The 6,264-nt window shown below is 41.8% G+C and overlaps 1 pseudogene; it reads left to right on the top strand.

Annotated features, from left to right (window-relative positions):
* Positions 1–313: 313 nt before the first annotated feature.
* On the top strand, positions 314–414 carry LOC120867964 (annotated as a pseudogene).
* Positions 415–6,264: the final 5,850 nt, after the last annotated feature.

The raw sequence follows: 6,264 nt of genomic DNA, 5'->3' as shown, positions 1-6,264 counted from the left end.
ACAGAACCGTTCAACTTCAGCTTCTTCAGCGTTACCGGTTGGGGCATAGACTTGGATTACCATGATATTGAATGGTTTGCCTTGGAAACGAACAGAGATCATTCTGTCGTTTTTGAGATTGCATCCAAGTACTGCATTTCAGACTCTTTTGTTGACCATGATGGCTACTCCATTTCTTCTAAGCGATTCCTGCCCACAGTAGTAGATATAATGGTCATCTGAGTTAAATTCACCCCTTCCGGTCCATTTTAGTTTGCTGATTCCTAGAATGTCGACGTTCACTATTGTCATCTCCTGTTTGACCACTTCCAATTTGCCTTGAGCACATATACTAAAATTGGAACGATACAGAGAAGATTAGCATGGCCCCTGTGTAAGGATGACACGCAAATTCGTGAAACTTTCCGTATTTTTGGGCTTCCCTGGTGGCTCAGAGATTAAAGCGTCTGACTCCAATGCAGGAGACCTGGGTTCAGTCTCTGGGTCAGGAAGATCCCCTGGAGAAGGAAATGGCAACCCACTCCAGTATTCTTGCCTGGAGAATCTCATGGACAGAGGAGCCTGGTAGGCTACAGTCCACGGGGTCGCAAAGAGTCGGACACGACTGAGCGACTTCACTTTCACTTTCACTTTCACTTTCATGGAGCTGACATTCCAGGCTCCTATGCAATATTGCTCTTTACAGCATTGGACCTTGCTTCTATCACCAGTCACATCTATAACTGGGTATTGTTTTTGCTTTGGCTCCATCCCTTCATTCTTTCTGGAGTTATTTCTCCACTGATCTCCAGTAGCATATTGGGCACCTACTGACCTGAGGAGTTCCTCTTTTGGTATCCTATCATTTTGCCTTTTCATACTGTTCATGGGGGTCTCAGGGCAAGAATACTGAAGTGGTTTGCCATTCCCTTCTCCAGTGGACCACACTGTGTCAGACCTCTCCACCATGCCCGCCCGTCTTGGGTGGCCCCACAGGGCATGGCTTAGTTTCATTGAGTTAGACAAGGCTGTGGTCCTAGTGTGATTAGATTGACTAGTTTTCTGTGATTATGGTTTCAGTGTGTCTGCCCTCTTGCAACACCTACCGTCTTATTTGGGTTTCTCTTACCTTGGACGTGGGGTATCTCTTCATGGCTGCCCCAGCAAAGCGCAGCCACTGCTCCTTACCTTGGATGAGGGGGTATCTCCTCATCACCGCCCCTTCTGACCTTGAACGTGGAATAGCTCCTCTAGGCACCCCGGCGCCCGCACATCCACTGCTCCTTCAGTGTCTGGTAAATGTTTCCATGTAGAAAGCTGCAGTCATCATTGGATTCAACTCCCTTGTTTTCCTTCTTTCAGGGGTCACAATCCTGTGCTGCCCAGCTGTATGGTGTCTAGAAATAGTTGTTTTATAAATTTTGTGCCGTTTACTAATTGTTTACTGTGGAAAGCTAGTCTGGTATCAATTATTCTATCATGGTTAGAAATGGAAATGCAAAGGTTTTTTTTTAAAGATATTAATTATCTCTAAAGAACTAAAAAGCTTCTTTCCCAAAGCTCCAGTTCATCTGCAAACTTTCAATGCCCTTCATTGTTTGGAGGAGGATATTAAATTTGCTTATTTCTGAATCAATCTTTTTGGTTATCAGATTATGCTAATTATAAATCAATCCCTATGACAAAGTGGATTGTAATCCCTAATTTGCTTGGTCTGTTCAAGACTCACCTTTGAAACCGAAGGTGGAGTCAGGTGACCTAAAGTATTTTAAACTCTATGAGGGAGAGGTGGATTCCTGAGTGAAAAGTATGGACAATGCTAAGATGACAGAAGGAGGGATTAAATTCTGGGGTAGGTAACTAACATATATTCAGTACTTCTATTTTATAAATGATAAGTGGAAGGACAGAGAGGTTAGGTGACCTGACCAACATCTCAGATATAGTGAGTGACTGAATTAGAACCAATCCATCTAACTCCAAAGGCAATGGTGATGGCAAAAAGCAATGTATTTAAATGGACTTTATAAATTATAAAAAATAGACTTTATAAATTATAAAGAAACTTTCATATACTTCATTTGTTTTAATTCTTCAATTTAATGGGTTAAGCAAGGTAGATATTCACTCTGTTTTACAGATAAGGATAATAAAGTGATTGATACAGGTTGATTCAAGAATATATGATTTCTGCAGAACTAGGATTAGAACCTAAATCCTCCTGCTATTTTCATGGACTATGATCTTTCCAATATTTCTTTAGTTATTTATCCCAGATTCATCCCCTCCCCATTCTCTTACCTGTTAAAGACAATAGATTCTAGAACTTCATTGTGAACCATTTGGTTTTTGTTTCTTAATTTTACAGCTGAGTTGCTTTCACTGGGAGTCAAAAACCACATAATGAAAGATAAAATAATGTGTTTGTTATATTGCTTTTCTTGGTGAAAGGTCTTGGCTCATGGGATGAATTCACTTTGTTCGGCAACTTGAGATAATCAGAAATTGATTACTTGAATCAGTTAAATCTCGTTATCATTTAAATCTTTTCATGCGGAATTAAAGATGGTCATAGGTCAGAGACTAGAGGGAGAAGACTGCAATACATGCTTTTTCTAAAAGTAAAGAAAACAATTAGAAGACAGTATCTTGGAGAGAACAAGGGCTTTGGAGACTGGAAGACCTGAATTAAATCTCATCTCAGCTACTTAGTTACTTAAGGGTTTTAAGCCTCAGTTTTCTCAGTTATAAAGTGAGGATAATAAGTACTCAGAAGGGTCATTTTAAGAATTACATAAAGAAGGCTACAGTAGCACCATCACATAGTTAATACTGCACGGCAGCTATAATTTTTATTATGTTAATACTATGGAAAATTCTGGAGCTCTGAGAGCACTGTACTAAGATTTTTATCTTTGTTAGATATTTTCTCTAGTAAGATAATCAGGGTCCAAAGTCTTAGAAACACTCATTAGGCTGAGATAGTTACTTTTTCTTGGCCTGAAAACCAGAGTACCTTGAACCCTTGAGTTTAGAGCAATGGTTAAGGGGACAAGCCTGGAGTCAGAATATCTGAATTGCTCTCTGGCTGAATACGGTCTAATATCTCTGAATATCAGTCTAAGCTGCAGTTTCAACACTGATAAAATGAGATGATGATCATAAATGTGTGTCTACTGACAGACTTAGCTTAAAACAAAGTAAGGCAATCTCTGTAAAATACTCAGGGACTTATACCAGTAAGAACTCCAACAGGTCTGCTCAAATTGGAGAAGAACCTGGGGTGAAGTGGAAGTGAAGCCATTTCCTGGTTCTCCATGAATTCTGCATTTAACTCCCAGCACTGAATTATGGATTAGCTTCCTCTGAATGTCTATACTATCTTTATTTTTTTTTTCCCATTGCTTTTAAAATCTCTTGAGAGCTGGACTGTCTGATTGTGGAAGCTGCTCACTCAGAGAAGGTTGCTGAAGTCATCAAACGTAAATGAATTGCAGGCAGACTGATTGTGGGCAGAGGCTGTGGAACCCCCAGAAGAGGATGAGAAATGTTACAGTTAGAAAATGCTGCCAGCACCAGGAGGGTGAGAGGCATGAAATGGGGGCCAGAAGGAACTTGGAGGAAATCATATTCAATGCAGTGCTGAGGAACAAATGTTTGAAGAAGCTGAGACGGTAACCCCGGGCTTTACGGGAGGAATCAGCATATTTCTAGGTTTGAGAATGGAAAAGTACATAAAAAAAACTTGAGAAGGTCCAATGATATATTCAGCTCATGGCTTCCCAACATGATGCCAGATGGGAAACAGGAGTCCCAGAGGGTCTACCAGCCAGACATCTCAGAGGGGAACTTCATTCATTGAAGAGCTCTCATAGACCAGTAACATGTACGTCACGTTAGCTAATCCTCACAGCAACTCTGAAGGGCAGGCACTATTATCAAATCCATTTTGAATAGAGAGCAGTAACTTTCCCAAGGTCACAAGACTAGTCAACATTAGAACTACCCATCTTCTAACATTCAGTTTAACATGGTTACTTTACCTTCTGAAAAACCTAGGGATTAAATCCACTGAAGATGACAACAAATTTATGTAAACAAAAGTTAGGCAGACTCAGTTCAGTTCAGTTCAGTCACTCAGTTGTGTCCAACTCTTTGCAGCCCCATGGCCTGCAGCATGCCAGGCTTCCCTGTCCATCACCAACTCCCAGAGCTTGCTCAGACTCATGTCCATCAGGTTGGTGATGCCATCCAACCATCTCATCCTCTGTCATCCCCTTCTCCTCTGTCTTCAATCTTTCCTAGCATCAGGGTCTTTTCCAATGAGTCAGCAGTTCTTTGCATCAAGTGGCCACAGTATTGGAGTTTCAGCTTCAGCATCAGTCTTTCCAATAAATATTCAGGACTGATTCCCTTCAGGATGGACTGTTTTGATCTTCTTGCAGTCCAAGGGACTCTCAAGAGTCTTCTCCCAACACCACAGTTAGAAAGCATCACTTCTTTGGTGCTCAGCTTCTTTATGGTCCAACTCTCACATCCATGCATGACTACTGGAAAAACCATGGCTTTGACTAGACAGACATTTGTTGGCAAAGTAATGTCTCTGCTTTTTAATATGCTGTCTAGGTTGGTCATAGCTTTTCTTCCAAGGAGCAAGCATCTTTGAATTTCATGGCTGCAGTCACCGTCCACAGTGATTTTGGAGCTCAAGAAAATAAAGTCTGTCACTGTTTCCATTGTTTCCCCATCTATTTTCCATTAAGTGATGGGACCGGATGCCATGATCTTAGTTTTTTGAATGTTGAGTTTTAAGCCAGCTTTTTCACTCTCCTCTTTCACCTTCATCAAGAGGCTCTTTAGTTCCTATTCGCTTTCTGCCACAAGGGTGGTATCATCTGCATATCTGAGGTTATTGATATTTCTCTGCTGCTGCTGCTGCTAAGTCACTTCAGTCGTGTCCGACTCTGTGCGACCCCATAGACGGCAGCCCACTAGGCTCCTCTGTCCCTGGGATTCTCCAGGCAAGAACACTGGAGTGGGTTGCCATTTCCTTCTCCAATGCATGAAAGTGAAAGTGAAGTCGCTCAGTTGTGCCTGACTCTTAGCTACCAGGCTCCTCCGTCCATGGGATTTTCCAGGCAAGAGTACTGGAGTGGGGTGCCATTGCCTTCTCCGTGATATTTCTCTGCTTCATACTATATCAGTATTCTTAGGAATCTAGGCTTAAGGAGTTTTCCTAGAACTATTAAAGAAACCACATGGTTCGAGGAGCACTTGGAATTTTCCACCAAACGCCAGGAATTTCCTGCTGATCACATAGGGTGGCTTCTGTGAGTTCAGTCTCTTCCCTCCATTTTAATCAAGAACATGTCAATGCTATTTTAAAATAGAGTGCCTGGGATTCAACTTCTCCCTCAACAAATCCAGCCCAAAGAGAGAGATCTGGGCCAAGGCCTTCAGGTCCCTTGCCTCCATGTGCTCTAGGAAGTTGGGGGGAATCTCCCATCTCTAAGATTTTCCTTTTAGTTGACTCATTTTCTAAATGACTGCTGGCCTGACAAAGTGACCTCAGAATTGATGTGAGGCCAGCAGAATATCCTCCCAAGAGCAGGATTCAATCCTCAAAGTCATTACCCTCTAAAAAGAGGCTGTATAGGTCTTTCTGAGGATTTCTAGAGGCCCTTTTCATCTGATCTCACAAGATTCTTATCGATGAGGTCAGCTTTGTCTCTTTACTTTCCTGGAAGCCATGGGCCATGTACTGTCATCCCTTTTTTGAAAGTTACCCTACCCTTCAACCAGGTTCATTTTTCCATTTATTTATCATCTGCCCTTTGTTTGGATCGGTTTCCAGAACCATCTTCCAATGAAATTAGATGTTTTTTTTAGGTTTTCCATGTCGCTCCATAAATGTTTAAAATGACAAGTAACTTACCTGTTCTGTTAGAGTAGAAAGTTCCCTCTGAGGTGGGTTCCAGAACCAAACCATTCATTTCAGGATGGACAGTACTCCTTTCTCAGTCACCCCTTTCTACCAGCCATCACCAAACAGGGTGTTCCTGTTATTGATAGCTCTGGGTGTTCTCTGCAGTTCTTCTTCCTTGGGCAAGGGTATTAATTATCACAATATCCCACCCTCTGCCAGAGTTAGTGCAAGGGGAAGAGTGGAGTAGAAAGAGAGCTATCGTTACTGACGTGTGGGATATTTTTGGTCATATTCTTGAATAACTATTTCCCTGATACCGAACATATCTGAAATAAAGTGAAGTGAATGTCACTCAGTTG

The sequence above is a fragment of the Oryx dammah genome, unplaced genomic scaffold (genome assembly GCF_014754425.2).
Source record: "Oryx dammah isolate SB20612 unplaced genomic scaffold, SCBI_Odam_1.1 HiC_scaffold_1, whole genome shotgun sequence".
Classification (NCBI taxonomy): Eukaryota; Metazoa; Chordata; class Mammalia; order Artiodactyla; family Bovidae; genus Oryx; species Oryx dammah.
This window is presented reverse-complemented; position numbering and strand designations above follow the sequence as displayed.